Source organism: Gasterosteus aculeatus, chromosome 7 (assembly GCF_964276395.1).
Source record: "Gasterosteus aculeatus chromosome 7, fGasAcu3.hap1.1, whole genome shotgun sequence".
Taxonomy (NCBI): domain Eukaryota; kingdom Metazoa; phylum Chordata; class Actinopteri; order Perciformes; family Gasterosteidae; genus Gasterosteus; species Gasterosteus aculeatus.
The window spans coordinates 3,518,732-3,536,089 of record NC_135694.1 but is presented as its reverse complement, the minus strand read 5'-3'; the positions used below and the strand labels follow the sequence as shown (position 1 = coordinate 3,536,089).

Here is a 17,358-nt window from a genome sequence, read left to right as displayed (position 1 = left end):
CGTCCCTGAGTGGGCTTGAACCACCAACCTTTCAGTTAACAGCCGAATGCGCTGACCAATTGCGCCACAGAGACCTTTCTGATCGCCGATTTGGGTAATTACGCCCAATGGCAAGGCCACTCCCCCAATTCATTAAAAAATAAAGCGTCTTTATGAATTATGTTACGTCTGCATTTCTTTACAATCTCAAAACGTCCCTGGGTGGGCTTGAACCACCAACCTTTCAGTTAACAGCCGAACGCGCTGACCAATTGCGCCACGGAGACCTTTCTGACAGCCGATTTGGGTAATTACGCCCAATGGCAAGGCCACTCCCGCAATTCATTAAGAAATAAAGTGTCTTTATAAATTATGTTAAGTCTGTATTTCTTTACAATCTCAAAACGTCCCTGGGTGGGGTTGAACCACCAACCTTTCAGTTAACAGCCGAACGCGCTGACCAATTGCGCCACAGAGACCTTTCTGACAGCCGATTTGGGTAATTACGCCCAATGGCAAGGCCACTCCCGCAATTCATTAAGAAATAAAGCATTTTCACAAATTATGTTACGTCTGCATTTCTTTACAATCTCAAAACGTCCCTGGGTGGGCTTGAACCACCAACCTTTCAGTTAACAGCCGAATGCGCTGACCAATTGCGCCACAGAGACCTTTCTGATCGCCGATTTGGGTAATTACGCCCAATGGCAAGGCCACTCCCCCAATTCATTAAGAAATAAAGCGTCTTTATGAATTATGTAACGTCTGCATTTCTTTACAATCTCAAAACGTCCCTGGGTGGGGTTGAACCACCAACCTTTCGGTTAACAGCCGAACGCGCTGACCAATTGCGCCACAGAGACCTTTCTGTTCGCTGATTTGGGTAATTACGCCCAATGGCAAGGCCACTCCCCCAGTTCATTAAGAAATAAAGCGTCTTTATGAATTATGTTACGTCTGCATTTCTTTACAATCTCAAAACGTCCCTGGGTGGGGTTGAACCACCAACCTTTCGGTTAACAGCCGAACGCGCTGACCAATTACGCCACAGAGACCTTTCTGACAGCCGATTTGGGTAATTACGCCCAACGGCAAGGCGACTCCCCCAATTCATTAAGAAATAAAGCATTTTCACAAATTATGTTACGTCTGCATTTCTTTACAATCTCAAAACGTCCCTGGGTGGGCTTGAACCACCAACCTTTCAGTTAACAGCCGAATGTGCTGACCAATTGTGCCACAGAGACCTTTCTGATCGCCGATTTGGGTAATTACGCCCAATGGCAAGGCCACTCCCCCAATTCATTAAGAAATAAAGCGTCTTTATGAATTATGTTACGTCTGCATTTATTTACAATCTCAAAACGTCCCTGGGTGGGGTTGAACCACCAACCTTTCGGTTAACAGCCGAACGCGCTGACCAATTGCGCCACAGAGACCTTTCTGACAGCCGATTTGGGTAATTACGCCCAATGGCAAGGCCACTCCCGCAATTCATTAAGAAATAAAGTGTCTTTATAAATTATGTTAAGTCTGTATTTCTTTACAATCTCAAAACGTCCCTGGGTGGGGTTGAACCACCAACCTTTCAGTTAACAGCCGAACGCGCTGACCAATTGCGCCACAGAGACCTTTCTGATCGCCGATTTGGGTAATTACGCCCAATGGCAAGGCGACTCCCGCAATTCATTAAGAAATAGAGCATCTTCACAAATTATGTTACGTCTGCATTTCTTTACAATCTCAAAACGTCCCTGGGTGGGCTTGAACCACCAACCTTTCAGTTAGCAGCCGAACGCGCTGACCAATTGCGGCACGGAGACCTTTCTGACAGCCGATTTGGGTAATTACGCCCAATGGCAAGGCCACTCCCGCAATTCATTAAGAAATAAAGTGTCTTTATAAATTATGTTAAGTCTGTATTTCTTTACAATCTCAAAACGTCCCTGGGTGGGGTTGAACCACCAACCTTTCAGTTAACAGCCGAACGCGCTGACCAATTGCGCCACAGAGACCTTTCTGATCGCCGATTTGGGTAATTACGCCCAACGGCAAGGCGACTCCCCCAATTCATTAAGGAATAAAGCATCTTCACAAATTATGTTACGTCTGCATTTCTTTACAATCTCAAAACGTCCCTGGGTGGGCTTGAACCACCAACCTTTCGGTTAACAGCCGAACGCGCTGACCAATTGCGCCACAGAGACCTTTCTGACAGCCGATTTGGGTAATTACGCCCAATGGCAAGGCGACTCCCGCAATTCATTAAGAAATAAAGCATCTTCACAAATTATGTTACGTCTGCATTTCTTTACAATCTCAAAACGTCCCTGGGTGGGGTTGAACCACCAACCTTTCGGTTAACAGCCGAACGCGCTGACCAATTGCGCCACAGAGACCTTTCTGATCGCTGATTTGGGTAATTACGCCCAATGGCAAGGCGACTCCCGCAATTCATTAAGAAATAAAGCATCTTCACAAATTATGTTACGTCTGCATTTCTTTACAATCTCAAAACGTCCCTGGGTGGGCTTGAACCACCAACCTTTCAGTTAACAGCCGAACGCGCTGACCAATTGCGCCACGGAGACCTTTCTGACAGCCGATTTGGGTAATTACGCCCAATGGCAAGGCCACTCCCGCAATTCATTAAGAAATAAAGTGTCTTTATAAATTATGTTAAGTCTGTATTTCTTTACAATCTCAAAACGTCCCTGGGTGGGGTTGAACCACCAACCTTTCAGTTAACAGCCGAACGCGCTGACCAATTGCGCCACGGAGACCTTTCTGACAGCCGATTTGGGTAATTACGCCCAATGGCAAGGCCACTCCCGCAATTCATTAAGAAATAAAGTGTCTTTATAAATTATGTTAAGTCTGTATTTCTTTACAATCTCAAAACGTCCCTGGGTGGGGTTGAACCACCAACCTTTCGGTTAACAGCCGAAAGCGCTGACCAATTGCGCCACAGAGACCTTTCTGATCGCCGATTTGGGTAATTACGCCCAATGGCAAGGCCACTCCCCCAATTCATTAAAAAATAAAGCGTCTTTATGAATTATGTTACGTCTGCATTTCTTTACAATCTCAAAACGTCCCTGGGTGGGCTTGAACCACCAACCTTTCAGTTAACAGCCGAATGTGCTGACCAATTGTGCCACAGAGACCTTTCTGATCGCCGATTTGGGTAATTACGCCCAATGGCAAGGCCACTCCCCCAATTCATTAAGAAATAAAGCGTCTTTATGAATTATGTTACGTCTGCATTTATTTACAATCTCAAAACGTCCCTGGGTGGGGTTGAACCACCAACCTTTCGGTTAACAGCCGAACGCGCTGACCAATTGCGCCACAGAGACCTTTCTGACAGCCGATTTGGGTAATTACGCCCAATGGCAAGGCCACTCCCCCAATTCATTAAGAAATAAAGCGTCTTTATGAAATATGTTACGTCTGCATTTCTTTACAATCTCAAAACGTCCCTGGGTGGGGTTGAACCACCAACCTTTCAGTTAACAGCCGATCGCGCTGACCAATTGCGCCACAGAGACCTTTCTTATCACAGATTTTGGTAATTACGCCCAATGGCAAGGCCACTCCCCCAATTCATTAAGAAATAAAGCATCTTCACAAATTATGTTACGTCTGCATTTCTTTACAATCTCAAAACGTCCCTGGGTGGGCTTGAACCACCAACCTTTCAGTTAAGAGCCGAACGCGCTGACCAATTGCGCCACAGAGACCTTTCTGATCGCCTATTTGGGTAATTACGCCCAATGGCAAGGCCACTCCCCCAATTCATTAAGAAATAAAGCATCTTCACAAATTATGTTACGTCTGCATTTCTTTACAATCTCAAAACGTCCCTGGGTGGGCTTGAACCACCAACCTTTCGGTTAACAGCCGAACGCGCTGACCAATTGCGCCACAGAGACCTTTCTGACAGCCGATTTGGGTAATTACGCCCAATGGCAAGGCCACTCCCCCAATTCATTAAGAAATAAAGCGTCTTTATGAAATATGTTACGTCTGCATTTCTTTACAATCTCAAAACGTCCCTGGGTGGGGTTGAACCACCAACCTTTCAGTTAACAGCCGATCGCGCTGACCAATTGCGCCACAGAGACCTTTCTTATCACAGATTTTGGTAATTACGCCCAATGGCAAGGCCACTCCCCCAATTCATTAAGAAATAAAGCATCTTCACAAATTATGTTACGTCTGCATTTCTTTACAATCTCAAAACGTCCCTGGGTGGGCTTGAACCACCAACCTTTCAGTTAAGAGCCGAACGCGCTGACCAATTGCGCCACAGAGACCTTTCTGATCGCCTATTTGGGTAATTACGCCCAATGGCAAGGCCACTCCCCCAATTCATTAAGAAATAAAGCATCTTCACAAATTATGTTACGTCTGCATTTCTTTACAATCTCAAAACGTCCCTGGGTGGGCTTGAACCACCAACCTTTCAGTTAACAGCCGAACGCGCTGACCAATTGCGCCACAGAGACCTTTCTGTTCGCTGATTTGGGTAATTACGCCCAATGGCAAGGCCACTCCCCCAATTCATTAAGAAATAAAGCGTCTTTATGAATTATGTTACGTCTGCATTTCTTTACAATCTCAAAACGTCCCTGGGTGGGGTTGAACCACCAACCTTTCGGTTAACAGCCGAACGCGCTGACCAATTGCGCCACAGAGACCTTTCTGACAGCCGATTTGGGTAATTACGCCCAACGGCAAGGCGACTCCCCCAATTCATTAAGAAATAAAGCATTTTCACAAATTATGTTACGTCTGCATTTCTTTACAATCTCAAAACGTCCCTGGTTGGGCTTGAACCACCAACCTTTCAGTTAACAGCCGAATGCGCTGACCAATTGTGCCACAAAGACCTTTCTGATCGCCGATTTGGGTAATTACGCCCAATGGCAAGGCCACTCCCCCAATTCATTAAGAAATAAAGCGTCTTTATGAATTATGTTACGTCTGCATTTCTTTACAATCTCAAAACGTCCCTGGGTGGGGTTGAACCACCAACCTTTCGGTTAACAGCCGAACGCGCTGACCAATTGCGCCACAGAGACCTTTCTGTTCGCTGATTTGGGTAATTACGCCCAATGGCAAGGCCACTCCCCCAATTCATTAAGAAATAAAGCGTCTTTATGAAATATGTTACGTCTGCATTTCTTTACAATCTCAAAACGTCCCTGGGTGGGGTTGAACCACCAACCTTTCGGTTAACAGCCGAACGCGCTGACCAATTGCGCCACAGAGACCTTTCTGATCGCCGATTTGGGTAATTACGCCCAATGGCAAGGCCACTCCCCCAATTCATTAAGAAATAAAGCATTTTCACAAATTATGTTACGTCTGTATTTCTTTACAATCTCAAAACGTCCCTGGGTGGGCTTGAACCACCAACCTTTCAGTTAACAGCCGAATGCGCTGACCAATTGCGCCACAGAGACCTTTCTGATCGCCGATTTGGGTAATTACGCCCAATGGCAAGGCCACTCCCGCAATTCATTAAGAAATAAAGTGTCTTTATAAATTATGTTAAGTCTGTATTTCTTTACAATCTCAAAACGTCCCTGGGTGGGCTTGAACCACCAACCTTTCAGTTAACAGCCGAACGCGCTGACCAATTGCGCCATGGAGACCTTTCTGACAGCCGATTTGGGTAATTACGCCCAATGGCAAGGCCACTCCCGCAATTCATTAAGAAATAAAGTGTCTTTATAAATTATGTTAAGTCTGTATTTCTTTACAATCTCAAAACGTCCCTGGGTGGGGTTGAACCACCAACCTTTCAGTTAACAGCCGAACGCGCTGACCAATTGCGCCACAGAGACCTTTCTGACAGCCGATTTGGGTAATTACGCCCAATGGCAAGGCCACTCCCGCAATTCATTAAGAAATAAAGCATTTTCACAAATTATGTTACGTCTGCATTTCTTTACAATCTCAAAACGTCCCTGGGTGGGCTTGAACCACCAACCTTTCAGTTAACAGCCGAATGCGCTGACCAATTGCGCCACAGAGACCTTTCTGATCGCCGATTTGGGTAATTACGCCCAATGGCAAGGCCACTCCCCCAATTCATTAAGAAATAAAGCGTCTTTATGAATTATGTAACGTCTGCATTTCTTTACAATCTCAAAACGTCCCTGGGTGGGGTTGAACCACCAACCTTTCGGTTAACAGCCGAACGCGCTGACCAATTGCGCCACAGAGACCTTTCTGTTCGCTGATTTGGGTAATTACGCCCAATGGCAAGGCCACTCCCGCAATTCATTAAGAAATAAAGTGTCTTTATAAATTATGTTAAGTCTGTATTTCTTTACAATCTCAAAACGTCCCTGGGTGGGGTTGAACCACCAACCTTTCAGTTAACAGCCGAACGCGCTGACCAATTGCGCCACAGAGACCTTTCTGATCGCTGATTTGGGTAATTACGCCCAATGGCAAGGCCACTCCCCCAATTCATTAAAAAATAAAGCGTCTTTATGAATTATGTTACGTCTGCATTTCTTTACAATCTCAAAACGTCCCTGGGTGGGCTTGAACCACCAACCTTTCAGTTAACAGCCGAACGCGCTGACCAATTGCGCCACAGAGACCTTTCTGATCGCCGATTTGGGTAATTACGCCCAATGGCAAGGCCACTCCCGCAATTCATTAAGAAATAAAGCATCTTCACAAATTATGTTACGTCTGCATTTCTTTACAATCTCAAAACGTCCCTGGGTGGGCTTGAACCACCAACCTTTCAGTTAACAGCCGAACGCGCTGACCAATTGCGCCACAGAGACCTTTCTGACAGCCGATTTGGGTAATTACGCCCAATGGCAAGGCCACTCCCGCAATTCATTAAGAAATAAAATGTCTTTATAAATTATGTTAAGTCTGTATTTCTTTACAATCTCAAAACGTCCCTGGGTGGGCTTGAATTACCAACCTTTCGGTTAACAGCCGAACGCGCTGACCAATTGCGCCACAGAGACCTTTCTGATCGCCGATTTGGGTAATTACGCCCAATGGCAAGGCGACTCCCGCAATTCATTAAGAAATAAAGCATCTTCACAAATTATGTTAAGTCTGCATTTCTTTACAATCTCAAAACGTCCCTGGGTGGGGTTGAACCACCAACCTTTCGGTTAACAGCCGAACGCGCTGACCAATTGCGCCACAGAGACCTTTCTGTTTTTTGTTTTGGGTAATTACGCCCAATGGCAAGGCCACTCCCCCAATTCATTAAGAAATAAAGCGTCTTTATGAAATATGTCACGTCTGCATTTCTTTACAATCTCAAAACGTCCCTGGGTGGGGTTGAACCACCAACCTTTCGGTTAACAGCCGAACGCGCTGACCAATTGCGCCACAGAGACCTTTCTGATCGCCGATTTGGGTAATTACGCCCAATGGCAAGGCGACTCCCGCAATTCATTAAGAAATAAAGCATCTTCACAAATTATGTTAAGTCTGCATTTCTTTACAATCTCAAAACATCCCTGGGTGGGGTTGAACCACCAACCTTTCGGTTAACAGCCGAACGCGCTGACCAATTGCGCCACAGAGACCTTTCTGTTGGTTGTTTTGGGTAATTACGCCCAATGGCAAGGCCACTCCCCCAATTCATTAAGAAATAAAGCGTCTTTATGAAATATGTCACGTCTGCATTTCTTTACAATCTCAAAACGTCCCTGGGTGGGGTTGAACCACCAACCTTTCGGTTAACAGCCGAACGCGCTGACCAATTGCGCCACAGAGACCTTTCTGACAGCCGATTTGGGTAATTACGCCCAATGGCAAGGCCACTCCCGCAATTCATTAAGAAATAAAGTGTCTTTATAAATTATGTTAAGTCTGTATTTCTTTACAATCTCAAAACGTCCCTGGGTGGGGTTGAACCACCAACCTTTCAGTTAACAGCCGAACGCGCTGACCAATTGCGCCACAGAGACCTTTCTGATCGCTGATTTGGGTAATTACGCCCAATGGCAAGGCGACTCCCGCAATTCATTAAGAAATAAAGCATCTTCACAAATTATGTTACGTCTGCATTTCTTTACAATCTCAAAACGTCCCTGGGTGGGCTTGAACCACCAACCTTTCAGTTAACAGCCGAACGCGCTGACCAATTGCGCCACGGAGACCTTTCTGACAGCCGATTTGGGTAATTACGCCCAATGGCAAGGCCACTCCCGCAATTCATTAAGAAATAAAGTGTCTTTATAAATTATGTTACGTCTGCATTTCTTTACAATCTCAAAACGTCCCTGGGTGGGGTTGAACCACCAACCTTTCGGTTAACAGCCGAACGCGCTGACCAATTGCGCCACAGAGACCTTTCTGACAGCCGATTTGGGTAATTACGCCCAATGGCAAGGCCACTCCCGCAATTCATTAAGAAATAAAGTGTCTTTATAAATTATGTTAAGTCTGTATTTCTTTACAATCTCAAAACGTCCCTGGGTGGGGTTGAACCACCAACCTTTCAGTTAACAGCCGAACGCGCTGACCAATTGCGCCACAGAGACCTTTCTGATCGCTGATTTGGGTAATTACGCCCAATGGCAAGGCGACTCCCGCAATTCATTAAGAAATAAAGCATCTTCACAAATTATGTTACGTCTGCATTTCTTTACAATCTCAAAACGTCCCTGGGTGGGCTTGAACCACCAACCTTTCAGTTAACAGCCGAACGCGCTGACCAATTGCGCCACGGAGACCTTTCTGACAGCCGATTTGGGTAATTACGCCCAATGGCAAGGCCACTCCCGCAATTCATTAAGAAATAAAGTGTCTTTATAAATTATGTTAAGTCTGTATTTCTTTACAATCTCAAAACGTCCCTGGGTGGGGTTGAACCACCAACCTTTCGGTTAACAGCCGAACGCGCTGACCAATTGCGCCACAGAGACCTTTCTGATCGCCGATTTGGGTAATTACGCCCAATGGCAAGGCCACTCCCCCAATTCATTAAAAAATAAAGCGTCTTTATGAATTATGTTACGTCTGCATTTCTTTACAATCTCAAAACGTCCCTGGGTGGGCTTGAACCACCAACCTTTCAGTTAACAGCCGAACGCGCTGACCAATTGCGCCACGGAGACCTTTCTGACAGCCGATTTGGGTAATTACGCCCAATGGCAAGGCCACTCCCGCAATTCATTAAGAAATAAAGTGTCTTTATAAATTATGTTAAGTCTGTATTTCTTTACAATCTCAAAACGTCCCTGGGTGGGGTTGAACCACCAACCTTTCAGTTAACAGCCGAACGCGCTGACCAATTGCGCCACAGAGACCTTTCTGACAGCCGATTTGGGTAATTACGCCCAATGGCAAGGCCACTCCCGCAATTCATTAAGAAATAAAGCATTTTCACAAATTATGTTACGTCTGCATTTCTTTACAATCTCAAAACGTCCCTGGGTGGGCTTGAACCACCAACCTTTCAGTTAACAGCCGAATGCGCTGACCAATTGCGCCACAGAGACCTTTCTGATCGCCGATTTGGGTAATTACGCCCAATGGCAAGGCCACTCCCCCAATTCATTAAGAAATAAAGCGTCTTTATGAATTATGTAACGTCTGCATTTCTTTACAATCTCAAAACGTCCCTGGGTGGGGTTGAACCACCAACCTTTCGGTTAACAGCCGAACGCGCTGACCAATTGCGCCACAGAGACCTTTCTGTTCGCTGATTTGGGTAATTACGCCCAATGGCAAGGCCACTCCCGCAATTCATTAAGAAATAAAGTGTCTTTATAAATTATGTTAAGTCTGTATTTCTTTACAATCTCAAAACGTCCCTGGGTGGGGTTGAACCACCAACCTTTCAGTTAACAGCCGAACGCGCTGACCAATTGCGCCACAGAGACCTTTCTGATCGCTGATTTGGGTAATTACGCCCAATGGCAAGGCGACTCCCGCAATTCATTAAGAAATAAAGCATCTTCACAAATTATGTTACGTCTGCATTTCTTTACAATCTCAAAACGTCCCTGGGTGGGCTTGAACCACCAACCTTTCAGTTAACAGCCGAACGCGCTGACCAATTGCGCCACGGAGACCTTTCTGACAGCCGATTTGGGTAATTACGCCCAATGGCAAGGCCACTCCCGCAATTCATTAAGAAATAAAGTGTCTTTATAAATTATGTTAAGTCTGTATTTCTTTACAATCTCAAAACGTCCCTGGGTGGGGTTGAACCACCAACCTTTCGGTTAACAGCCGAACGCGCTGACCAATTGCGCCACAGAGACCTTTCTGATCGCCGATTTGGGTAATTACGCCCAACGGCAAGGCGACTCCCCCAATTCATTAAGAAATAAAGCATTTTCACAAATTATGTTACGTCTGCATTTCTTTACAATCTCAAAACGTCCCTGAGTGGGCTTGAACCACCAACCTTTCAGTTAACAGCCGAATGCGCTGACCAATTGCGCCACAGAGACCTTTCTGATCGCCGATTTGGGTAATTACGCCCAATGGCAAGGCCACTCCCCCAATTCATTAAAAAATAAAGCGTCTTTATGAATTATGTTACGTCTGCATTTCTTTACAATCTCAAAACGTCCCTGGGTGGGCTTGAACCACCAACCTTTCAGTTAACAGCCGAACGCGCTGACCAATTGCGCCACGGAGACCTTTCTGACAGCCGATTTGGGTAATTACGCCCAATGGCAAGGCCACTCCCGCAATTCATTAAGAAATAAAGTGTCTTTATAAATTATGTTAAGTCTGTATTTCTTTACAATCTCAAAACGTCCCTGGGTGGGGTTGAACCACCAACCTTTCAGTTAACAGCCGAACGCGCTGACCAATTGCGCCACAGAGACCTTTCTGACAGCCGATTTGGGTAATTACGCCCAATGGCAAGGCCACTCCCGCAATTCATTAAGAAATAAAGCATTTTCACAAATTATGTTACGTCTGCATTTCTTTACAATCTCAAAACGTCCCTGGGTGGGCTTGAACCACCAACCTTTCAGTTAACAGCCGAATGCGCTGACCAATTGCGCCACAGAGACCTTTCTGATCGCCGATTTGGGTAATTACGCCCAATGGCAAGGCCACTCCCCCAATTCATTAAGAAATAAAGCGTCTTTATGAATTATGTAACGTCTGCATTTCTTTACAATCTCAAAACGTCCCTGGGTGGGGTTGAACCACCAACCTTTCGGTTAACAGCCGAACGCGCTGACCAATTGCGCCACAGAGACCTTTCTGTTCGCTGATTTGGGTAATTACGCCCAATGGCAAGGCCACTCCCCCAGTTCATTAAGAAATAAAGCGTCTTTATGAATTATGTTACGTCTGCATTTCTTTACAATCTCAAAACGTCCCTGGGTGGGGTTGAACCACCAACCTTTCGGTTAACAGCCGAACGCGCTGACCAATTACGCCACAGAGACCTTTCTGACAGCCGATTTGGGTAATTACGCCCAACGGCAAGGCGACTCCCCCAATTCATTAAGAAATAAAGCATTTTCACAAATTATGTTACGTCTGCATTTCTTTACAATCTCAAAACGTCCCTGGGTGGGCTTGAACCACCAACCTTTCAGTTAACAGCCGAATGTGCTGACCAATTGTGCCACAGAGACCTTTCTGATCGCCGATTTGGGTAATTACGCCCAATGGCAAGGCCACTCCCCCAATTCATTAAGAAATAAAGCGTCTTTATGAATTATGTTACGTCTGCATTTATTTACAATCTCAAAACGTCCCTGGGTGGGGTTGAACCACCAACCTTTCGGTTAACAGCCGAACGCGCTGACCAATTGCGCCACAGAGACCTTTCTGACAGCCGATTTGGGTAATTACGCCCAATGGCAAGGCCACTCCCGCAATTCATTAAGAAATAAAGTGTCTTTATAAATTATGTTAAGTCTGTATTTCTTTACAATCTCAAAACGTCCCTGGGTGGGGTTGAACCACCAACCTTTCAGTTAACAGCCGAACGCGCTGACCAATTGCGCCACAGAGACCTTTCTGATCGCCGATTTGGGTAATTACGCCCAATGGCAAGGCGACTCCCGCAATTCATTAAGAAATAGAGCATCTTCACAAATTATGTTACGTCTGCATTTCTTTACAATCTCAAAACGTCCCTGGGTGGGCTTGAACCACCAACCTTTCAGTTAGCAGCCGAACGCGCTGACCAATTGCGGCACGGAGACCTTTCTGACAGCCGATTTGGGTAATTACGCCCAATGGCAAGGCCACTCCCGCAATTCATTAAGAAATAAAGTGTCTTTATAAATTATGTTAAGTCTGTATTTCTTTACAATCTCAAAACGTCCCTGGGTGGGGTTGAACCACCAACCTTTCAGTTAACAGCCGAACGCGCTGACCAATTGCGCCACAGAGACCTTTCTGATCGCCGATTTGGGTAATTACGCCCAACGGCAAGGCGACTCCCCCAATTCATTAAGGAATAAAGCATCTTCACAAATTATGTTACGTCTGCATTTCTTTACAATCTCAAAACGTCCCTGGGTGGGCTTGAACCACCAACCTTTCGGTTAACAGCCGAACGCGCTGACCAATTGCGCCACAGAGACCTTTCTGACAGCCGATTTGGGTAATTACGCCCAATGGCAAGGCGACTCCCGCAATTCATTAAGAAATAAAGCATCTTCACAAATTATGTTACGTCTGCATTTCTTTACAATCTCAAAACGTCCCTGGGTGGGGTTGAACCACCAACCTTTCGGTTAACAGCCGAACGCGCTGACCAATTGCGCCACAGAGACCTTTCTGATCGCTGATTTGGGTAATTACGCCCAATGGCAAGGCGACTCCCGCAATTCATTAAGAAATAAAGCATCTTCACAAATTATGTTACGTCTGCATTTCTTTACAATCTCAAAACGTCCCTGGGTGGGCTTGAACCACCAACCTTTCAGTTAACAGCCGAACGCGCTGACCAATTGCGCCACGGAGACCTTTCTGACAGCCGATTTGGGTAATTACGCCCAATGGCAAGGCCACTCCCGCAATTCATTAAGAAATAAAGTGTCTTTATAAATTATGTTAAGTCTGTATTTCTTTACAATCTCAAAACGTCCCTGGGTGGGGTTGAACCACCAACCTTTCAGTTAACAGCCGAACGCGCTGACCAATTGCGCCACGGAGACCTTTCTGACAGCCGATTTGGGTAATTACGCCCAATGGCAAGGCCACTCCCGCAATTCATTAAGAAATAAAGTGTCTTTATAAATTATGTTAAGTCTGTATTTCTTTACAATCTCAAAACGTCCCTGGGTGGGGTTGAACCACCAACCTTTCGGTTAACAGCCGAAAGCGCTGACCAATTGCGCCACAGAGACCTTTCTGATCGCCGATTTGGGTAATTACGCCCAATGGCAAGGCCACTCCCCCAATTCATTAAAAAATAAAGCGTCTTTATGAATTATGTTACGTCTGCATTTCTTTACAATCTCAAAACGTCCCTGGGTGGGCTTGAACCACCAACCTTTCAGTTAACAGCCGAATGTGCTGACCAATTGTGCCACAGAGACCTTTCTGATCGCCGATTTGGGTAATTACGCCCAATGGCAAGGCCACTCCCCCAATTCATTAAGAAATAAAGCGTCTTTATGAATTATGTTACGTCTGCATTTATTTACAATCTCAAAACGTCCCTGGGTGGGGTTGAACCACCAACCTTTCGGTTAACAGCCGAACGCGCTGACCAATTGCGCCACAGAGACCTTTCTGACAGCCGATTTGGGTAATTACGCCCAATGGCAAGGCCACTCCCCCAATTCATTAAGAAATAAAGCGTCTTTATGAAATATGTTACGTCTGCATTTCTTTACAATCTCAAAACGTCCCTGGGTGGGGTTGAACCACCAACCTTTCAGTTAACAGCCGATCGCGCTGACCAATTGCGCCACAGAGACCTTTCTTATCACAGATTTTGGTAATTACGCCCAATGGCAAGGCCACTCCCCCAATTCATTAAGAAATAAAGCATCTTCACAAATTATGTTACGTCTGCATTTCTTTACAATCTCAAAACGTCCCTGGGTGGGCTTGAACCACCAACCTTTCAGTTAAGAGCCGAACGCGCTGACCAATTGCGCCACAGAGACCTTTCTGATCGCCTATTTGGGTAATTACGCCCAATGGCAAGGCCACTCCCCCAATTCATTAAGAAATAAAGCATCTTCACAAATTATGTTACGTCTGCATTTCTTTACAATCTCAAAACGTCCCTGGGTGGGCTTGAACCACCAACCTTTCAGTTAACAGCCGAACGCGCTGACCAATTGCGCCACAGAGACCTTTCTGACAGCCGATTTGGGTAATTACGCCCAATGGCAAGGCCACTCCCGCAATTCATTAAGAAATAAAGTGTCTTTATAAATTATGTTAAGTCTGTATTTCTTTACAATCTCAAAACGTCCCTGGGTGGGGTTGAACCACCAACCTTTCGGTTAACAGCCGAACGCGCTGACCAATTGCGTCACAGAGACCTTTCTGTTCGCTGATTTGGGTAATTACGCCCAATGGCAAGGCCACTCCCCCAATTCATTAAGAAATAAAGCGTCTTTATGAAATATGTTACGTCTGCATTTCTTTACAATCTCAAAACGTCCCTGGGTGGGGTTGAACCACCAACCTTTCGGTTAACAGCCGAACGCGCTGACCAATTGCGCCACAGAGACCTTTCTGACAGCCGATTTGGGTAATTACGCCCAATGGCAAGGCCACTCCCCCAATTCATTAAGAAATAAAGCGTCTTTATGAATTATGTTACGTCTGCATTTCTTTACAATCTCAAAACGTCCCTGGGTGGGGTTGAACCACCAACCTTTCGGTTAACAGCCGAACGCGCTGACCAATTGCGCCACAGAGACCTTTCTGACAGCCGATTTGGGTAATTACGCCCAATGGCAAGGCCACTCCCGCAATTCATTAAGAAATAAAGTGTCTTTATAAATTATGTTAAGTCTGTATTTCTTTACAATCTCAAAACGTCCCTGGGTGGGGTTGAACCACCAACCTTTCAGTTAACAGCCGAACGCGCTGACCAATTGCGCCACAGAGACCTTTCTGACAGCCGATTTGGGTAATTACGCCCAATGGCAAGGCCACTCCCGCAATTCATTAAGAAATAAAGCATTTTCACAAATTATGTTACGTCTGCATTTCTTTACAATCTCAAAACGTCCCTGGGTGGGCTTGAACCACCAACCTTTCAGTTAACAGCCGAATGCGCTGACCAATTGCGCCACAGAGACCTTTCTGATCGCCGATTTGGGTAATTACGCCCAATGGCAAGGCCACTCCCCCAATTCATTAAGAAATAAAGCGTCTTTATGAATTATGTAACGTCTGCATTTCTTTACAATCTCAAAACGTCCCTGGGTGGGCTTGAACCACCAACCTTTCGGTTAACAGCCGAACGCGCTGACCAATTGCGCCACAGAGACCTTTCTGTTCGCTGATTTGGGTAATTACGCCCAATGGCAAGGCCACTCCCGCAATTCATTAAGAAATAAAGTGTCTTTATAAATTATGTTAAGTCTGTATTTCTTTACAATCTCAAAACGTCCCTGGGTGGGGTTGAACCACCAACCTTTCAGTTAACAGCCGAACGCGCTGACCAATTGCGCCACAGAGACCTTTCTGATCGCTGATTTGGGTAATTACGCCCAATGGCAAGGCGACTCCCGCAATTCATTAAGAAATAAAGCATCTTCACAAATTATGTTACGTCTGCATTTCTTTACAATCTCAAAACGTCCCTGGGTGGGCTTGAACCACCAACCTTTCAGTTAACAGCCGAATGCGCTGACCAATTGCGCCACAGAGACCTTTCTGATCGCCGATTTGGGTAATTACGCCCAATGGCAAGGCCACTCCCCCAATTCATTAAAAAATAAAGCGTCTTTATGAATTATGTTACGTCTGCATTTCTTTACAATCTCAAAACGTCCCTGGGTGGGCTTGAACCACCAACCTTTCAGTTAACAGCCGAACGCGCTGACCAATTGCGCCACGGAGACCTTTCTGACAGCCGATTTGGGTAATTACGCCCAATGGCAAGGCCACTCCCGCAATTCATTAAGAAATAAAGTGTCTTTATAAATTATGTTAAGTCTGTATTTCTTTACAATCTCAAAACGTCCCTGGGTGGGGTTGAACCACCAACCTTTCAGTTAACAGCCGAACGCGCTGACCAATTGCGCCACAGAGACCTTTCTGACAGCCGATTTGGGTAATTACGCCCAATGGCAAGGCCACTCCCGCAATTCATTAAGAAATAAAGCATTTTCACAAATTATGTTACGTCTGCATTTCTTTACAATCTCAAAACGTCCCTGGGTGGGCTTGAACCACCAACCTTTCAGTTAACAGCCGAATGCGCTGACCAATTGCGCCACAGAGACCTTTCTGATCGCCGATTTGGGTAATTACGCCCAATGGCAAGGCCACTCCCCCAATTCATTAAGAAATAAAGCGTCTTTATGAATTATGTAACGTCTGCATTTCTTTACAATCTCAAAACGTCCCTGGGTGGGGTTGAACCACCAACCTTTCGGTTAACAGCCGAACGCGCTGACCAATTGCGCCACAGAGACCTTTCTGTTCGCTGATTTGGGTAATTACGCCCAATGGCAAGGCCACTCCCCCAGTTCATTAAGAAATAAAGCGTCTTTATGAATTATGTTACGTCTGCATTTCTTTACAATCTCAAAACGTCCCTGGGTGGGGTTGAACCACCAACCTTTCGGTTAACAGCCGAACGCGCTGACCAATTACGCCACAGAGACCTTTCTGACAGCCGATTTGGGTAATTACGCCCAACGGCAAGGCGACTCCCCCAATTCATTAAGAAATAAAGCATTTTCACAAATTATGTTACGTCTGCATTTCTTTACAATCTCAAAACGTCCCTGGGTGGGCTTGAACCACCAACCTTTCAGTTAACAGCCGAATGTGCTGACCAATTGTGCCACAGAGACCTTTCTGATCGCCGATTTGGGTAATTACGCCCAATGGCAAGGCCACTCCCCCAATTCATTAAGAAATAAAGCGTCTTTATGAATTATGTTACGTCTGCATTTATTTACAATCTCAAAACGTCCCTGGGTGGGGTTGAACCACCAACCTTTCGGTTAACAGCCGAACGCGCTGACCAATTGCGCCACAGAGACCTTTCTGACAGCCGATTTGGGTAATTACGCCCAATGGCAAGGCCACTCCCCCAATTCATTAAGAAATAAAGCGTCTTTATGAAATATGTTACGTCTGCATTTCTTTACAATCTCAAAACGTCCCTGGGTGGGGTTGAACCACCAACCTTTCAGTTAACAGCCGATCGCGCTGACCAATTGCGCCACAGAGACCTTT

At 45.6% G+C, this 17,358-nt stretch overlaps 67 non-coding genes across 67 annotated transcripts; all 67 read right to left on the bottom strand.

Annotated features, from left to right (window-relative positions):
* On the bottom strand, positions 1–74 carry trnan-guu (transfer RNA asparagine (anticodon GUU)). The gene has a single exon. It is a non-coding gene; the product is annotated as a tRNA-Asn (tRNA).
* A 310-nt stretch (positions 75–384) lies between these two features.
* trnan-guu (transfer RNA asparagine (anticodon GUU)) lies at positions 385–458 on the bottom strand. Its single transcript has one exon. It is a non-coding gene; the product is annotated as a tRNA-Asn (tRNA).
* A 118-nt stretch (positions 459–576) lies between these two features.
* trnan-guu (transfer RNA asparagine (anticodon GUU)) lies at positions 577–650 on the bottom strand. The gene has a single exon. It is a non-coding gene; the product is annotated as a tRNA-Asn (tRNA).
* A 118-nt stretch (positions 651–768) lies between these two features.
* Positions 769–842, bottom strand: trnan-guu (transfer RNA asparagine (anticodon GUU)). Its single transcript has one exon. It is a non-coding gene; the product is annotated as a tRNA-Asn (tRNA).
* A 118-nt stretch (positions 843–960) lies between these two features.
* trnan-guu (transfer RNA asparagine (anticodon GUU)) lies at positions 961–1,034 on the bottom strand. Its single transcript has one exon. It is a non-coding gene; the product is annotated as a tRNA-Asn (tRNA).
* A 310-nt stretch (positions 1,035–1,344) lies between these two features.
* On the bottom strand, positions 1,345–1,418 carry trnan-guu (transfer RNA asparagine (anticodon GUU)). Its single transcript has one exon. It is a non-coding gene; the product is annotated as a tRNA-Asn (tRNA).
* Positions 1,419–1,536: 118 nt separating this feature from the next.
* On the bottom strand, positions 1,537–1,610 carry trnan-guu (transfer RNA asparagine (anticodon GUU)). Its single transcript has one exon. It is a non-coding gene; the product is annotated as a tRNA-Asn (tRNA).
* Positions 1,611–1,728: 118 nt separating this feature from the next.
* On the bottom strand, positions 1,729–1,802 carry trnas-gcu (transfer RNA serine (anticodon GCU)). The gene has a single exon. It is a non-coding gene; the product is annotated as a tRNA-Ser (tRNA).
* A 118-nt stretch (positions 1,803–1,920) lies between these two features.
* trnan-guu (transfer RNA asparagine (anticodon GUU)) lies at positions 1,921–1,994 on the bottom strand. Its single transcript has one exon. It is a non-coding gene; the product is annotated as a tRNA-Asn (tRNA).
* A 118-nt stretch (positions 1,995–2,112) lies between these two features.
* Positions 2,113–2,186, bottom strand: trnan-guu (transfer RNA asparagine (anticodon GUU)). Its single transcript has one exon. It is a non-coding gene; the product is annotated as a tRNA-Asn (tRNA).
* Positions 2,187–2,304: 118 nt separating this feature from the next.
* Positions 2,305–2,378, bottom strand: trnan-guu (transfer RNA asparagine (anticodon GUU)). The gene has a single exon. It is a non-coding gene; the product is annotated as a tRNA-Asn (tRNA).
* A 502-nt stretch (positions 2,379–2,880) lies between these two features.
* Positions 2,881–2,954, bottom strand: trnan-guu (transfer RNA asparagine (anticodon GUU)). Its single transcript has one exon. It is a non-coding gene; the product is annotated as a tRNA-Asn (tRNA).
* A 310-nt stretch (positions 2,955–3,264) lies between these two features.
* On the bottom strand, positions 3,265–3,338 carry trnan-guu (transfer RNA asparagine (anticodon GUU)). Its single transcript has one exon. It is a non-coding gene; the product is annotated as a tRNA-Asn (tRNA).
* A 310-nt stretch (positions 3,339–3,648) lies between these two features.
* On the bottom strand, positions 3,649–3,722 carry trnak-cuu (transfer RNA lysine (anticodon CUU)). Its single transcript has one exon. It is a non-coding gene; the product is annotated as a tRNA-Lys (tRNA).
* Positions 3,723–3,840: 118 nt separating this feature from the next.
* Positions 3,841–3,914, bottom strand: trnan-guu (transfer RNA asparagine (anticodon GUU)). Its single transcript has one exon. It is a non-coding gene; the product is annotated as a tRNA-Asn (tRNA).
* A 310-nt stretch (positions 3,915–4,224) lies between these two features.
* trnak-cuu (transfer RNA lysine (anticodon CUU)) lies at positions 4,225–4,298 on the bottom strand. Its single transcript has one exon. It is a non-coding gene; the product is annotated as a tRNA-Lys (tRNA).
* Positions 4,299–4,416: 118 nt separating this feature from the next.
* Positions 4,417–4,490, bottom strand: trnan-guu (transfer RNA asparagine (anticodon GUU)). Its single transcript has one exon. It is a non-coding gene; the product is annotated as a tRNA-Asn (tRNA).
* A 118-nt stretch (positions 4,491–4,608) lies between these two features.
* On the bottom strand, positions 4,609–4,682 carry trnan-guu (transfer RNA asparagine (anticodon GUU)). Its single transcript has one exon. It is a non-coding gene; the product is annotated as a tRNA-Asn (tRNA).
* Positions 4,683–4,992: 310 nt separating this feature from the next.
* trnan-guu (transfer RNA asparagine (anticodon GUU)) lies at positions 4,993–5,066 on the bottom strand. The gene has a single exon. It is a non-coding gene; the product is annotated as a tRNA-Asn (tRNA).
* A 118-nt stretch (positions 5,067–5,184) lies between these two features.
* Positions 5,185–5,258, bottom strand: trnan-guu (transfer RNA asparagine (anticodon GUU)). The gene has a single exon. It is a non-coding gene; the product is annotated as a tRNA-Asn (tRNA).
* Positions 5,259–5,376: 118 nt separating this feature from the next.
* trnan-guu (transfer RNA asparagine (anticodon GUU)) lies at positions 5,377–5,450 on the bottom strand. The gene has a single exon. It is a non-coding gene; the product is annotated as a tRNA-Asn (tRNA).
* Positions 5,451–5,760: 310 nt separating this feature from the next.
* On the bottom strand, positions 5,761–5,834 carry trnan-guu (transfer RNA asparagine (anticodon GUU)). The gene has a single exon. It is a non-coding gene; the product is annotated as a tRNA-Asn (tRNA).
* Positions 5,835–5,952: 118 nt separating this feature from the next.
* On the bottom strand, positions 5,953–6,026 carry trnan-guu (transfer RNA asparagine (anticodon GUU)). The gene has a single exon. It is a non-coding gene; the product is annotated as a tRNA-Asn (tRNA).
* A 118-nt stretch (positions 6,027–6,144) lies between these two features.
* trnan-guu (transfer RNA asparagine (anticodon GUU)) lies at positions 6,145–6,218 on the bottom strand. The gene has a single exon. It is a non-coding gene; the product is annotated as a tRNA-Asn (tRNA).
* A 118-nt stretch (positions 6,219–6,336) lies between these two features.
* On the bottom strand, positions 6,337–6,410 carry trnan-guu (transfer RNA asparagine (anticodon GUU)). Its single transcript has one exon. It is a non-coding gene; the product is annotated as a tRNA-Asn (tRNA).
* A 118-nt stretch (positions 6,411–6,528) lies between these two features.
* trnan-guu (transfer RNA asparagine (anticodon GUU)) lies at positions 6,529–6,602 on the bottom strand. Its single transcript has one exon. It is a non-coding gene; the product is annotated as a tRNA-Asn (tRNA).
* Positions 6,603–6,720: 118 nt separating this feature from the next.
* On the bottom strand, positions 6,721–6,794 carry trnan-guu (transfer RNA asparagine (anticodon GUU)). The gene has a single exon. It is a non-coding gene; the product is annotated as a tRNA-Asn (tRNA).
* A 310-nt stretch (positions 6,795–7,104) lies between these two features.
* On the bottom strand, positions 7,105–7,178 carry trnan-guu (transfer RNA asparagine (anticodon GUU)). Its single transcript has one exon. It is a non-coding gene; the product is annotated as a tRNA-Asn (tRNA).
* Positions 7,179–7,296: 118 nt separating this feature from the next.
* On the bottom strand, positions 7,297–7,370 carry trnan-guu (transfer RNA asparagine (anticodon GUU)). Its single transcript has one exon. It is a non-coding gene; the product is annotated as a tRNA-Asn (tRNA).
* A 118-nt stretch (positions 7,371–7,488) lies between these two features.
* Positions 7,489–7,562, bottom strand: trnan-guu (transfer RNA asparagine (anticodon GUU)). The gene has a single exon. It is a non-coding gene; the product is annotated as a tRNA-Asn (tRNA).
* A 118-nt stretch (positions 7,563–7,680) lies between these two features.
* trnan-guu (transfer RNA asparagine (anticodon GUU)) lies at positions 7,681–7,754 on the bottom strand. Its single transcript has one exon. It is a non-coding gene; the product is annotated as a tRNA-Asn (tRNA).
* A 118-nt stretch (positions 7,755–7,872) lies between these two features.
* On the bottom strand, positions 7,873–7,946 carry trnan-guu (transfer RNA asparagine (anticodon GUU)). The gene has a single exon. It is a non-coding gene; the product is annotated as a tRNA-Asn (tRNA).
* A 310-nt stretch (positions 7,947–8,256) lies between these two features.
* trnan-guu (transfer RNA asparagine (anticodon GUU)) lies at positions 8,257–8,330 on the bottom strand. Its single transcript has one exon. It is a non-coding gene; the product is annotated as a tRNA-Asn (tRNA).
* A 118-nt stretch (positions 8,331–8,448) lies between these two features.
* On the bottom strand, positions 8,449–8,522 carry trnan-guu (transfer RNA asparagine (anticodon GUU)). Its single transcript has one exon. It is a non-coding gene; the product is annotated as a tRNA-Asn (tRNA).
* A 310-nt stretch (positions 8,523–8,832) lies between these two features.
* On the bottom strand, positions 8,833–8,906 carry trnan-guu (transfer RNA asparagine (anticodon GUU)). Its single transcript has one exon. It is a non-coding gene; the product is annotated as a tRNA-Asn (tRNA).
* Positions 8,907–9,216: 310 nt separating this feature from the next.
* Positions 9,217–9,290, bottom strand: trnan-guu (transfer RNA asparagine (anticodon GUU)). Its single transcript has one exon. It is a non-coding gene; the product is annotated as a tRNA-Asn (tRNA).
* Positions 9,291–9,408: 118 nt separating this feature from the next.
* Positions 9,409–9,482, bottom strand: trnan-guu (transfer RNA asparagine (anticodon GUU)). The gene has a single exon. It is a non-coding gene; the product is annotated as a tRNA-Asn (tRNA).
* A 118-nt stretch (positions 9,483–9,600) lies between these two features.
* Positions 9,601–9,674, bottom strand: trnan-guu (transfer RNA asparagine (anticodon GUU)). Its single transcript has one exon. It is a non-coding gene; the product is annotated as a tRNA-Asn (tRNA).
* A 118-nt stretch (positions 9,675–9,792) lies between these two features.
* trnan-guu (transfer RNA asparagine (anticodon GUU)) lies at positions 9,793–9,866 on the bottom strand. The gene has a single exon. It is a non-coding gene; the product is annotated as a tRNA-Asn (tRNA).
* Positions 9,867–10,176: 310 nt separating this feature from the next.
* Positions 10,177–10,250, bottom strand: trnan-guu (transfer RNA asparagine (anticodon GUU)). The gene has a single exon. It is a non-coding gene; the product is annotated as a tRNA-Asn (tRNA).
* A 118-nt stretch (positions 10,251–10,368) lies between these two features.
* Positions 10,369–10,442, bottom strand: trnan-guu (transfer RNA asparagine (anticodon GUU)). Its single transcript has one exon. It is a non-coding gene; the product is annotated as a tRNA-Asn (tRNA).
* A 310-nt stretch (positions 10,443–10,752) lies between these two features.
* trnan-guu (transfer RNA asparagine (anticodon GUU)) lies at positions 10,753–10,826 on the bottom strand. Its single transcript has one exon. It is a non-coding gene; the product is annotated as a tRNA-Asn (tRNA).
* Positions 10,827–10,944: 118 nt separating this feature from the next.
* On the bottom strand, positions 10,945–11,018 carry trnan-guu (transfer RNA asparagine (anticodon GUU)). Its single transcript has one exon. It is a non-coding gene; the product is annotated as a tRNA-Asn (tRNA).
* A 118-nt stretch (positions 11,019–11,136) lies between these two features.
* Positions 11,137–11,210, bottom strand: trnan-guu (transfer RNA asparagine (anticodon GUU)). Its single transcript has one exon. It is a non-coding gene; the product is annotated as a tRNA-Asn (tRNA).
* A 118-nt stretch (positions 11,211–11,328) lies between these two features.
* On the bottom strand, positions 11,329–11,402 carry trnan-guu (transfer RNA asparagine (anticodon GUU)). The gene has a single exon. It is a non-coding gene; the product is annotated as a tRNA-Asn (tRNA).
* A 310-nt stretch (positions 11,403–11,712) lies between these two features.
* trnan-guu (transfer RNA asparagine (anticodon GUU)) lies at positions 11,713–11,786 on the bottom strand. The gene has a single exon. It is a non-coding gene; the product is annotated as a tRNA-Asn (tRNA).
* A 118-nt stretch (positions 11,787–11,904) lies between these two features.
* On the bottom strand, positions 11,905–11,978 carry trnan-guu (transfer RNA asparagine (anticodon GUU)). The gene has a single exon. It is a non-coding gene; the product is annotated as a tRNA-Asn (tRNA).
* Positions 11,979–12,096: 118 nt separating this feature from the next.
* On the bottom strand, positions 12,097–12,170 carry trnas-gcu (transfer RNA serine (anticodon GCU)). Its single transcript has one exon. It is a non-coding gene; the product is annotated as a tRNA-Ser (tRNA).
* A 118-nt stretch (positions 12,171–12,288) lies between these two features.
* trnan-guu (transfer RNA asparagine (anticodon GUU)) lies at positions 12,289–12,362 on the bottom strand. Its single transcript has one exon. It is a non-coding gene; the product is annotated as a tRNA-Asn (tRNA).
* Positions 12,363–12,480: 118 nt separating this feature from the next.
* On the bottom strand, positions 12,481–12,554 carry trnan-guu (transfer RNA asparagine (anticodon GUU)). Its single transcript has one exon. It is a non-coding gene; the product is annotated as a tRNA-Asn (tRNA).
* Positions 12,555–12,672: 118 nt separating this feature from the next.
* Positions 12,673–12,746, bottom strand: trnan-guu (transfer RNA asparagine (anticodon GUU)). Its single transcript has one exon. It is a non-coding gene; the product is annotated as a tRNA-Asn (tRNA).
* Positions 12,747–13,248: 502 nt separating this feature from the next.
* Positions 13,249–13,322, bottom strand: trnan-guu (transfer RNA asparagine (anticodon GUU)). Its single transcript has one exon. It is a non-coding gene; the product is annotated as a tRNA-Asn (tRNA).
* A 310-nt stretch (positions 13,323–13,632) lies between these two features.
* On the bottom strand, positions 13,633–13,706 carry trnan-guu (transfer RNA asparagine (anticodon GUU)). The gene has a single exon. It is a non-coding gene; the product is annotated as a tRNA-Asn (tRNA).
* Positions 13,707–14,016: 310 nt separating this feature from the next.
* trnak-cuu (transfer RNA lysine (anticodon CUU)) lies at positions 14,017–14,090 on the bottom strand. Its single transcript has one exon. It is a non-coding gene; the product is annotated as a tRNA-Lys (tRNA).
* Positions 14,091–14,208: 118 nt separating this feature from the next.
* trnan-guu (transfer RNA asparagine (anticodon GUU)) lies at positions 14,209–14,282 on the bottom strand. The gene has a single exon. It is a non-coding gene; the product is annotated as a tRNA-Asn (tRNA).
* A 310-nt stretch (positions 14,283–14,592) lies between these two features.
* Positions 14,593–14,666, bottom strand: trnan-guu (transfer RNA asparagine (anticodon GUU)). Its single transcript has one exon. It is a non-coding gene; the product is annotated as a tRNA-Asn (tRNA).
* Positions 14,667–14,784: 118 nt separating this feature from the next.
* trnan-guu (transfer RNA asparagine (anticodon GUU)) lies at positions 14,785–14,858 on the bottom strand. The gene has a single exon. It is a non-coding gene; the product is annotated as a tRNA-Asn (tRNA).
* Positions 14,859–14,976: 118 nt separating this feature from the next.
* On the bottom strand, positions 14,977–15,050 carry trnan-guu (transfer RNA asparagine (anticodon GUU)). Its single transcript has one exon. It is a non-coding gene; the product is annotated as a tRNA-Asn (tRNA).
* Positions 15,051–15,168: 118 nt separating this feature from the next.
* Positions 15,169–15,242, bottom strand: trnan-guu (transfer RNA asparagine (anticodon GUU)). Its single transcript has one exon. It is a non-coding gene; the product is annotated as a tRNA-Asn (tRNA).
* Positions 15,243–15,360: 118 nt separating this feature from the next.
* trnan-guu (transfer RNA asparagine (anticodon GUU)) lies at positions 15,361–15,434 on the bottom strand. Its single transcript has one exon. It is a non-coding gene; the product is annotated as a tRNA-Asn (tRNA).
* Positions 15,435–15,552: 118 nt separating this feature from the next.
* Positions 15,553–15,626, bottom strand: trnan-guu (transfer RNA asparagine (anticodon GUU)). The gene has a single exon. It is a non-coding gene; the product is annotated as a tRNA-Asn (tRNA).
* Positions 15,627–15,744: 118 nt separating this feature from the next.
* trnan-guu (transfer RNA asparagine (anticodon GUU)) lies at positions 15,745–15,818 on the bottom strand. The gene has a single exon. It is a non-coding gene; the product is annotated as a tRNA-Asn (tRNA).
* Positions 15,819–16,128: 310 nt separating this feature from the next.
* Positions 16,129–16,202, bottom strand: trnan-guu (transfer RNA asparagine (anticodon GUU)). The gene has a single exon. It is a non-coding gene; the product is annotated as a tRNA-Asn (tRNA).
* Positions 16,203–16,320: 118 nt separating this feature from the next.
* Positions 16,321–16,394, bottom strand: trnan-guu (transfer RNA asparagine (anticodon GUU)). The gene has a single exon. It is a non-coding gene; the product is annotated as a tRNA-Asn (tRNA).
* Positions 16,395–16,512: 118 nt separating this feature from the next.
* trnan-guu (transfer RNA asparagine (anticodon GUU)) lies at positions 16,513–16,586 on the bottom strand. Its single transcript has one exon. It is a non-coding gene; the product is annotated as a tRNA-Asn (tRNA).
* Positions 16,587–16,704: 118 nt separating this feature from the next.
* trnan-guu (transfer RNA asparagine (anticodon GUU)) lies at positions 16,705–16,778 on the bottom strand. Its single transcript has one exon. It is a non-coding gene; the product is annotated as a tRNA-Asn (tRNA).
* Positions 16,779–17,088: 310 nt separating this feature from the next.
* Positions 17,089–17,162, bottom strand: trnan-guu (transfer RNA asparagine (anticodon GUU)). The gene has a single exon. It is a non-coding gene; the product is annotated as a tRNA-Asn (tRNA).
* Between the last annotated feature and the right edge of the window lie 196 nt (positions 17,163–17,358).